Below are 10,901 nucleotides of genomic sequence, written 5' to 3'. Positions count from 1 at the left end.
TTTGGCAGGAAAATCACATACCAGCTTTGTATACATAGATAAAGATTTAACCAAGATTTAACGTGTGGATCTGAGAAGAGAATTCCCATCTGTGCAGCAGAGAAGGAGCTTGATTTTTGGTTACGATTTTTCCCTACCAGCTGCTCCTAGTAATTATGTAACATATCAAGCCAAGTAGTCTTATTTTGTGTAATATGTGAATTCAGTTACAACCATCTCTTAAGGAAAAGAAGATTTACATTTTGTGTCCTCCTCTAATTGTACTTCTTTTAAGAATGCAGTCAATAAACTATTAATTAGCCGGTTACAGTAACAGTCTTACATGAGTCTATGCCTGTTTTCATTCTTCCTAAACATATGCATCCTGCCCAGTAGGAACTACTGAGCTCTCATGTCAGGAAGTGATGATCGGGTAAATTCCTTCTGCTGCACGCCTGACATTTCCCAAGACGTGAGTCACAGCCGAAGCGTTCCTGAGGCGTCTCACACTTACCATGGGAAGTTGTACCTGCTGCCCAGTGGGGCAGGGAGGAGAAGCGTGCCAGCTGGGACAAGCCAGGAAAACAAGGGTATGTGCATTCAAGCAACACTTGTTCTCAGTGGTACTTTTGCAGTTTCTCACTTGTTGATTGGAAAATATGCAGGAATGGAATAGGCTCTGGAAGCAGTTTGTGGATCTCTGTGGGTATTTATCAGTGGTGACAAGGAAAGCTAAGATATTCTGCCTCCTGGAATGAGACAAGGTTTCACTGAAAGATAGAAGGGGAAAAATGGTCAACCCTAAGCACGGATGTCGTGTGGATTGTCTCTAAGGAGGTCATTTCTGTCTTTGAGGCTCATACTGTACAAGCAAAAGCAGCCTGCGGAACATGTCCTCCGAAGACTCCTGTGTACCACAGCCACTGTTAGCTCCAATTCCTTGCAAACAAATCCCACATCTTAGGTTATGAAGATGAAACCACAGGGAAGAGAAGATTCCATGAAAAGGGGGAACAGGTGGAAGAATTATAAAATACATCCTAACAAAGCTATTATGGACAAGTGTTACCAACTCATCTGTAACACATGACACTGTATCACTGTCCCATCTGCTGAATATTTGAACTACTTTGTGAAGCATGATGAAAACCCTGGACAAGGACATAGATCTTAAAGGTCCAATACCAAGTTGGACCAAGTGCAGGCAAGTTTGTGGATAGTAAAGACAGAGCTGAAGATGCCTGTGCTAGCAAGAAAGAGATAGACTGGGTTTTTGTTTAGGCCTCTTTTTATGAGCTATTAGCAAGGGTGAGACTGTCTGTCCTTTTCCTTTTATCTCAAAAACATGGCAAGGATGCAAACCAATCCCCCATCCCACTATGTGTGACTGACTTGTTTGACTGGTGTTGCCTTATCCTGGATAGCTGCTTCCATAGCTGTGACATCCAGAGAGGTGTCATGGGATTTCATGTACTGCAAAGACATTTCGTGTATTGTGTGGCATCCTTGCAAATCACAGTACTAAGCAGAGCAAATGCAAAGCTAAGGAGCAGACAGTGATGGAAATGAAGAAGTCAGTAGACAGAAAAGGGAAAGGAAGGAAAAAGCTTCTGGATGCCATTCAGAGTAAGACAGCTGAATAGAGATACAACGAGACTGTTTCAGAAGAGGTAGAGGGAGGCTGGAGGAGACCGGTAATGTTGTGACAGAAAGCAGTGCCATTTGTGAGCACAGAAGAGGCAGGTTTTATGTGATACTTGCAAAGCACGAGGGAGGCACGTCTGAAAGGTAAGCGGCTAGGTGGCTGTGCTGGATTTGACATGCCCCGTGAATCCAAGTGCTTCATGCTGAAATTGCATGGAAGCTTGCAAGGCTGTTGCTGTAAGAGGGGGGGAGGAAGCACCGATGTTCTGCTCTAGAAGAGAAGACTCCCAGGTAAGCCCAGGAGCACGGAGCACAGCTGTTTAGCAGCGTGGTGTGATGCTCTGTACTGCTTGCAGTGAAGTCACCAAATCCCAGAGGACTGCCAGCTGCCAGGAGATGTACTTGCACTAACATTAGAGTCATCCAGTCTGTGAATAAAATCTCCAGCTAATCACTCTTTCACTGACAGAATTCAGTATACATATCATTGGGAGATTCCTGTTCTAACAGATCAGCATATAAATTGTTTAATTGTGTTTGATTTCCTGAGCTGACTGGCAACTTAATTTCCTGGAATATGTGCCGGGCTATATTCTGCAGTTAGCTATTCTTGATACGCTTTACTCCTTTGATTTCCTCTGAGAGGGTGCTTTCTAGTAGAGATAAAAAGAAACTAGATTCTATTCTGCTGACGTCTGCTTTTGTTTTAAATAGTAACAAATTTAATTACAATCTAATTTTAATTCACTTGTTTTAAAAAACAGAAACAAAAAAAAAAAGGTAGAAATTTTGGGTTAAAATCTGGAAACACGGGGAGACCTATCACTCATGTTATAAAATATACAAATGCAGGAAAAATATTTTAAAGTAAAGATAAAATTAATCTAAATTAGAAAGTTGAAATTTAACCCTTAAATTTCACTGATACACAGTGTTTCCTTTGGGATGAGATTTCTCTCTCTCTCTATCTCTCTCTCTCTCTCTCTCTCTCTCTTCAAAAAATTGTTTTGTCAGGTTTCAGAATAATTATTGTCCATTGTTTAAAGAAGTCAGGAAGGGTCAGAAAAAGAGAGACCTTGAATCACTAGCAGTTCTTCATTCTTTTTTTTAACCTTTGATGCCCACATCTCTCACCTGGATTGAACTGAAAACCCAGTTGTTTGTGCTAGGGATTCTTGCTGGAGGCAGATCAAGATTTATCCTTCTCAGCATGGAATAACACTGAAATAACATTTCAATAACATTGAAACCTGAGGAGAGGAAACAATCTTCAGTTTCAGCAATAGTCTCCAAGTTGCAGCGGACAGCAGAGAGACAAAGTGGTGAACAAAGACACTCAGAGAAGCAAGTAATACCTCTGATGCTGAAAAAGAAATTTTTCCTGAAGTGAAACTGTTTAAATACTGTTGCTCGTTAATTGCTTTTCTAATGCCACGAGGGTACAGGCGTGGAGAGCAAGAAAGATCATTCATGCTAGTATTAATAGAAGCCCCATTCTTCTGGGTCTAAATGCTTCAGTTGGTGATGTGCCCCCAGCTGTGCAAAGCCTTGAATAGCAAAAGGCAGCTAAGTCAGCTTCAGCAGCAGATTCTGTCTGCTCATAACAATTAGAAAGAAAACATTTAACCGAAAGAAAAATTCCACCATCCAAATAAAAGCTGCTCTGGGCTACTGTAATTTGTGTTGTAGCTGTGTGTTTGTTTGTTTAACATGTGACTTCGTGCTGGGGTATTCATTAAGCATGGTATTGCCGCAGCCGCAGCAGCGCATGCCATGTTTTCTGCCTTTTGAAGTACAGAGATTTGCTCAACAGAAGCTTGCACATGCCCTGGCTGATGGGAACTGCATCCTTTTGTGCGTTAGTTTAAAAATAACACATACACACGCAGAGAGGGCTCAGCAACAGGACATGCTTTCCCCTGTTTCTGGAGTTTCCTGAGAGCACTGCCGGATGTTTTTAGCCCATGTTCGGAACATCCCAAGGAAAGGAGCTGTGGAAGGAGTAGAAGAGGTGAGGCTAATCCTAGGCGGTGGAGAGAGAAGTGACTAACAGCAGACATCACTTGTTGGAGGCAGCTCCAGTATCCATGTATTATTACACATTCGATTGTCTGCTGCAAGTTTCTGTGTCATCGTTCTGGTGCTGAGTGATTTTATCTCTGCTTGCTAAAAAAAGAAGGGAAGAGGTAATGCTGATTTGAAGCCTGACTCAAAGTCAGAAGAAACAAAAAATGGTTGCCTGCATCTGAAGCAAGTATTGCCTTGGTTCTAGGCAAGAAGATAGGGTTCTTCTGTTGTGGAGAATCTTTGGAACTGTGTGTGATTTGAGACACTGGTGACTTGATTGGTCTCTTTTGTTTCTAATTGCAGAAAATTGGTGGATCCTTTGAGAGCTTGACCTTTATGAGCTTCAGTATCAGAGACCTCATTTGCAGTCATTGTAGAAAAAAATCTTAACATTCAGTGTGTGGTAACATAGAATTTGCTGTGTACAGTCTCAGCAAAGATTAGTTTGAGAAACATTGATCTTTAGTGTGTTCCCTTGTGTGTCTGATGCAAGACATTATCGGCCATGGTACCTTCTTGGCTTCCTTTGGGAGACTGGTCCACAGTTTACCAGACTTGAGAAGGATGAAGGATGAAGCTTCTTTCTTCACCCATCTTCTTACCTTCTTTTATATTTAAGTTCAATTCTGCTGTAAGGGGGCTGGCAGAAGGCTTACAGAGAAATCAGCTAGTAACAGATAGTTTGTGGCTGCTGAGTCTCTCTTGGTTCACAAATGGTTTGAGTGTGGCTGCTGGCTGGCAGAGCTGAATACAGTCTGAATCTCGGGTAAGGGAGTGAGCAGGACAGGAAGGGCTGCCAAGGCTGATATTCCTGGCCAATCTCAGCATGGTCAGGGCCACCCTGTCTTGTAATATAACAGAAGGAGCCCTGGGGAGGCACTGTCATCTCTCACCTGAGTGACTCCTGGAGCTCCCCTCCCATCTGAGACGTGCCACATGGCTGTTGGCTGGGTAAAGGCAGATAACCGCAGACAACAGAAAACTGGGAAGAGCAGTTGATGCAATGGATGGTTGTCCTGTCAGAGGGACCTTGACAGACGGCAGAAATGGGCAGAGAGGAACCTCATGAAGTTCAGCAAAGGGAAGTGCAATGTCTGCACCTGGGGATGAATAACCCCATGCATCAGTACAGGCTGGGGGCTGACTAGCTGGAGAGCAGCTTTGCAGAGAAGAACCTAGGAGTCGTGGTGGACAGGAAGTTGAACACAGTCAGCAATGTGCCCTCATGGCTAATAAGACCAACAGCATCCTGTGGTGCATTAAGAAGAACGTTGCCAGCAAGTCAGGGAAGGTTATCCTCTCCATCTGCTCAGCACTGGTGAGACACATCTGGAGTACTGTGTCCAGTGCTGGGCTCCCCAGTATAGAAAAGACATAGAACTACCGGAGTGAGTCCACTGAAGGGATACAAAGATGATTAAGGCACTGGAACATCTCTTATATGAGGAGAAGCTGAGAGAACTGAAACTGTTCAGCCTGGAGAAGAGAAGGCTCAGGAAAGATCTTATCAGCGAGTATAAATATCTAATGGGGACATGTAAATAGGGTTGGGTTAGATTTTTCTCAGTGATGGCCTGCAACAGGATGAGAAGCAATGTGCACAAACTGAAACACAGGAAATTCCACTTGAACATAAGAAAACACTTTTTCACTGCGAGGGTGTTTGAATACAGGTTGCCCAGAGAGGTTTTGGAGTCTCCGTGCATGGAGATACTCAAAATCCAGACACTGTGCTGTGCAACCTGCTGTAGGTGACCCTGCTTGAGCCGGAAGGTTGAACCAGATGATTGGGGTAGAGGGATAGTGTAGTGGTTATCACATCTGCTTTACATGCTGAAGGTCCTGGGCTCAAGCCACAGTAGAACCAGCAACATGAAATCTTTGGGAGGTTGGACTAGATGATCTCCAGAGGTCCCTTCCAACCTTACTGATTCTGTGATTATCTCCAGAGATGCCTTCCAACCCCAGCTATTCTGTGATTCTTTGAAGGTTTTGGTGTGTCATTTTTTGGCTTATAATAGAACTGGCAAAGGTGTAGAGGGAGGTGGCAAGGTGGTTGAAGCAGCTTCTGTACAAAGAAGGCGAGATCCAACTAGCTAGAATGAGGCTCTAAGGCCTCTGGAGGGAGATATGGCAAAGTTCTGTCAAATCTGGAGTGGCATAGGAACAGTGACAAGGGAGCTCGCATTGTATAGGAACTAGGGAGAATCAGATTAAAATAACAGGTGGCAGTTTTAGAACAAACGATAGAAACTGTTTTTTCACACAACTTGTCATTCACACAGCGGTGAATGAAAAATTCACTGAGAACTATTAAATACAAAGATACTATCTTTGGTGCAGGAAGTCTCTGGTATTTCTGGGCAAGTGTCACTACATGCTTTCCTGGAGTTTATATCTTCCCTCAGCATCTGTTATTGGCTACTGTCAGAGACAGGATGCCTGGCTATGGCCAGTCATATTTTCATGTAAGACCAGACAGGTTTGACTGCTCTTGGAGGAGCCCAGCCCTGACATAGGTATAACAACATCCCACTTCAAAAATTACTGTCTTCCACTAACATGTTGACAGTTCCCTGTTTTGGGGGAAGTAAGGTTTGAGTTTTAAGTATAGATTTTTGCTCCTTGTTGGTGAGGAAGCCCATCCATGGCTGAAATCTTCATGCCATTGGAGTAGAATTGTGGGTTTGGGGGGAAAATCTGGCTGGACTGCACTGTATACTATTTTGTTCCTGAATGATTTTTGAAATTTGTAGTAGAAACAGTGGGCTAAGGACCATGAAGGCACCATGTGCCCTCCCCAGTGTCTCAGTGCAGGAGGTGTAAAACAAAGCAGCTTGTGCAGAGGTGATGTAGGACACTCTCGCATGCTCAGTGTTTAATTTTTTCCACTGTGGCCATGATTTCAGAGAGAAATTATGATCAGTAGCACAAAAAGTTTCCAAGTACCTTAGGATCAATGAGGTGAACTCTCATTCTGGAGGGAAAATATCATTTTCGCTCTCTCCCATCATATAGACATCAAAGGTAAGTCTTAACATTAGACAGGCCGAGTTGTGCAGGGATGAAAATGTGGGCAGTATGGTTTTCATTACAGCTGGATACTCCTCTCCAGGCAGTAAAATTAGTGTCTTTACTTTAAAAACCTAAAAATTCCTCTTGATGCTATTTTATTTTGATTTCTCCTCCAGGCTTTCAAAGCTGTTGCTTACCAAAGTGGTGCTTTACTCCATGATCGTAGAATCATAGAATCAGTAAGGTTGGAAGGGACCTCTAGAGGTCATCTAGTCCAACCTCCCTGCTCAAGCAGGGTCACCTAGAGCATGTTAGACAGGGTTGCATCCAGGCGGGCCTCGAAGATCTCCATAGAAGGAGACGCCACAACCTTTCTGGGCAACCTGTGCCAGTGCTCCGTCACTCTCACTGGGAAGAAATTCCCCCTCACGGTCAGGCGGAACTTCCTGTGCTTCAATTTCTGCCCATTGCCTCTTGTCCTGTCACATGGGACAACTGAAAAGAGTTTGTCCCCGTCCCCTTGACACCCTCCCTTCAGGTACTTATAGACATTGATAAGATCCCCCTTAGCCTTCAGGTGTATCAGCCACTCCTCCCAGCTTGGTATCATCAGCAAACTTGCTGAGGAGGCACTCTGTCCCCTCCTCATTCAGGTCATTGATGAAAAAGCTGAACAGGATGGGACCCAGTACTGAGCCCTGGGGGATGCCACTAGCCACAGGCCTCCAGGTAGACTCCACGCCACTGATGACAACCCTCTGAGCTCTGCCTTTCAGCCAGTTCTCAATCCACCTCACTGTCCACTCATCTAACCCACACTTCCTGAGCTTCTCTAGGAGGATGTTATTGGAGACAGTGTCAAAAGCCTGGCTGAAGTCAAGGTACACAACGTCACTGCTCTCACCCAGCCAGTCCTTCCATCCTAGAAGGCTATCAGGTTGGTTAAGCAGGATTTCCCCTTGGTGAATCCATGCTGGCTACTCCCGGTCACCTTCATTTCCTCCATATGTCTGGAGATGACATCCAGAATGAGCTGTTCCATCCCCTTTGCAGGGATGGAGGTGAGGCTGACTGGCCTATAGTTGCCTCGGTCCTCCTTCTTGCCCTTTTTGAAGACTGGAGTGACATTGGCTTTCTTCCAGTCCTCAGGCACCTCTCCAGGTCTCCAGGACCTTTCAAAGATGATGGAGAGTGGCTTGGCAACAACATCCGGCAGCTCCCTCAGTACCCATGGGTGCATCCCATGAGGGCCCATGGATTTGTGGATGTCTAGCCTGCCCAGAAAGTCTCTAATCCTTTCCTCCTCAACCAAAGGAAAGTCTTCCCTTCTCTAGACTTTCTCCCTCACATCCAGGCTGCAGGATTCCTGGGGGCTGCCCTTAGCAGTGAAGACAGAAGCAAAGGAGGCATTCAGTAATTCTGCCTTCTCTGTATCCCTTCTCACCAGGAACCCTGCCCCATTCAGTAGCGGGCCCACATTTTCCCTAGTCCTCCTCTTGCTGCTGATGTATTTGAAGAAGCCCTTCCTGTTGTCCTTAGCATCCCTTGCCAGACTCAATTCCAGCTGGGCCTTAGCCTTCCTCGTCGCGTCTCTACATACTCTGACTGCATTCCTGTAATTCTCCGAAGTAGCCTGTCCCCTCTTCCACAGTCTGTGTATTTTCTTCTTCTGTCTGAATTTGATCAAGAGCTCCTTGCTCACCCATGCAGGTCTCCTGCCTTTTTTGCTGTACTTCTTACTCACAGGGATGCACCGCTCTTGAGCTTGGTGGAAGTGATGTTAATGGTGTTAATGATAATTTTATTTCTCGAGCAGCCATAGGACAATGATTAATTTTGCAGATAATCTAGAAATAATTTTTCTTTTACAAGAAAATGAACTGCAAAGCAGAAAAACACCCACTCCAGAAGCCACGTGCCCTTTAATAAAAATCCAAAATCTCCTGGGCCATCACGATGTTGGCTTCAGAGAGCAAGGTTTGGTGCATATAAACACAAAATTCAGTAACAGTGACACATGTAACTTGACTGTTTCCCCTGGACTTCTCTGGCTTGCTCTGTTCTTCACAAGCTCTTGGGATTGGATTTTCACCCCCGGTCTCCCTCTATGCATTTTGGGACTCCTGAAAGTGGGCCTTGGAAAAGGAAAGCAGCTGCTCCATTGCCAGTAGAAGCTTCCATTATTGGCCAAGGAGTGGCAGCAGGGGAAGTGCTGGCACAGACGAACCTCCCATGATTTTAAACCAGCACCTACCCAAGGCCCTGCATACGTTACTCTGCAACTCACGGAAGTGCAGTGGTTTCAGTAGAGCAGTGGATATTTTAAGAAAAGTAACATTGATAACCTATGAATCAAGGCCAGATTCTGCTGCAAGTGTCATCTGCTGACAGCCTTAACTGACAGCAAAACTGCATCCTAAGTCATTTATATCTGATTTCCTGGCAAGGTGAAAAAGATAGACTTTGCTCTCTTTACAGTGATGATTTTTTTCTTTATTTATTTTTTTTGTAATTTAATTTGACAAGGGGTAAATAAGCCCCACATAACCAGTCAAAAACCTGCTTTAAATGTCAAAGCATCTACAAAAATGAAGAGAATACCTAAAAGCCTAAAAGTATGCTGATGCTCTTTTTTTCCAGTACACTTGACCATCAAGCTGACCAGCATCAGTTCGTTGACGTTCAACATTCCCAGACATCTCAGAGCTGTTTACAAGTGCCCACGGATGTCCATTTGATTGACTAGTGAACTGCAGCCAAGCCGGAAAAACTCTGCTAAGTATGAACTGTTGTTTTTCTTGCTCAGGGCTCCTCTTAAGAGAATTAGTCTTTAAAACATTCCCTTTTTAAAAATAGAAGGAAGCAGGAGAGGGTGCTGGGAGGCAGTGAATGAACAAGAAGTCCAGTTTCAATCATTTCTGTGCAGCATTAATTTGACTTTTGGCTGTTGGTGGTCAAACAGAAGCACAGACCAGATTTCTGTGTTAGCTGAGCATGGCTGAGCTGAGGGATTGTTACTGACAAATGCCCCGTGTAAATGTGATGGCTGATCAGCGCAGCAACGCGTGAGCACAAGAAGGGAGCTGACGGGGGTAGCTCTGAGCAGTTGAGTACTCCCTTTCTCCTAACTTCTGCTGAGGATGAGGAAATGAGCAGAGTTAAGGTAAGTGTAGCACCAAGGGAGCTGCATTGGCAGAGGTGTGAGTTCACACTGGTGTTAGCACCATAACCCAAACTGGCCAGTGGTACATTCACCTTGCTCTTCCTTAGCAAGCAGTGGAGCTGGCTTCTCTGACCAAGGGACCACAACGGGCTGTCTGGGCACGTATGCAGCAGCCCGTCCTGCTGCAGCACCTGTCTGCCTTCCATTCATAGGTACTAGGAGGTCCTGGTATTTTGCTACAAACCACAGCCTCTTCTCCTCAAAGCCCAGTGGCAGAGCTATGGAGGACAGACAGGAGCAACTCTGCTTCCCCCTCCTTCCTTAAGTCAAATAGTTTCTGTGTGTGTCACTGCAATAGTACATTTAGATGTGTGTTTGCAAATGCCATCATGCTGCATGACCCTTATGAGCCCTTCTGCTCTCTACTCAGGTGCATTGAATGCTCTGGGATGGAAATGCAGGAATTTTAGAGAGAGAGCCATGATCTGAGACCTGAGAAAACTCCCCAAGACTGTCTGCCCGAGAGGCAAAGGAACAAGAGGCTCCTTAAGCCTTTAAGCATAAGAAGTTAATTAAAGTTGTTTAATATATGCCTGCTGCTGTGTTTCGTTTTAGTGCTGCTTTGAGAGAGTCCTTCTCTGCTGTGAAAATGGCGACAAGCATTTGCTCTCTCCTAGCAGCTCCTGCATGGAGTCACCTTTCTTTCAGCACTGAGACTGCAAGCGGGGCATGGCTAGGAGCCGAACAGGCTTGGTAGGTAGGGAAAGGGAGGGAGAAGAAGATCCAGTGAGGAACGGGTGAAGAAGGGCAGGTTCAGAGTCCTGCCAACATTACAGGAGTCAATCCGATTGGGACAAGGCTTGTGCCCTCAGGAGGGTTTTGGTCTAATGATGCAATGTGCTGCATGTTTGCAGGAAGAGAAACAAGAAATGTGATGCATTTACCCTCTTGAGGAAAGAAACATGTTTGTTCAGGTCTCCAGATAAGCTCCCTGGAGCTCTACCCCTCTCAGTAAAACTGCAGAAAATGAAAT

The 10,901-nt window shown here is 45.0% G+C and overlaps 1 long non-coding RNA gene across 1 annotated transcript; it reads left to right on the top strand.

Moving 5' to 3' along the window:
* Window positions 1–501: 501 nt before the first annotated feature.
* LOC134142822 (uncharacterized) lies at window positions 502–10,364 on the top strand. The gene is made up of 3 exons (XR_009958971.1): window positions 502–569; window positions 9,346–9,484; window positions 10,299–10,364. It is a non-coding gene; the product is annotated as an uncharacterized LOC134142822 (long non-coding RNA).
* The last annotated feature ends 537 nt before the right edge of the window (window positions 10,365–10,901 follow it).

The sequence above is a fragment of the Rhea pennata genome, chromosome 7 (genome assembly GCF_028389875.1).
Source record: "Rhea pennata isolate bPtePen1 chromosome 7, bPtePen1.pri, whole genome shotgun sequence".
NCBI lineage: Eukaryota > Metazoa > Chordata > Aves > Rheiformes > Rheidae > Rhea > Rhea pennata.
This window is presented reverse-complemented; position numbering and strand designations above follow the sequence as displayed.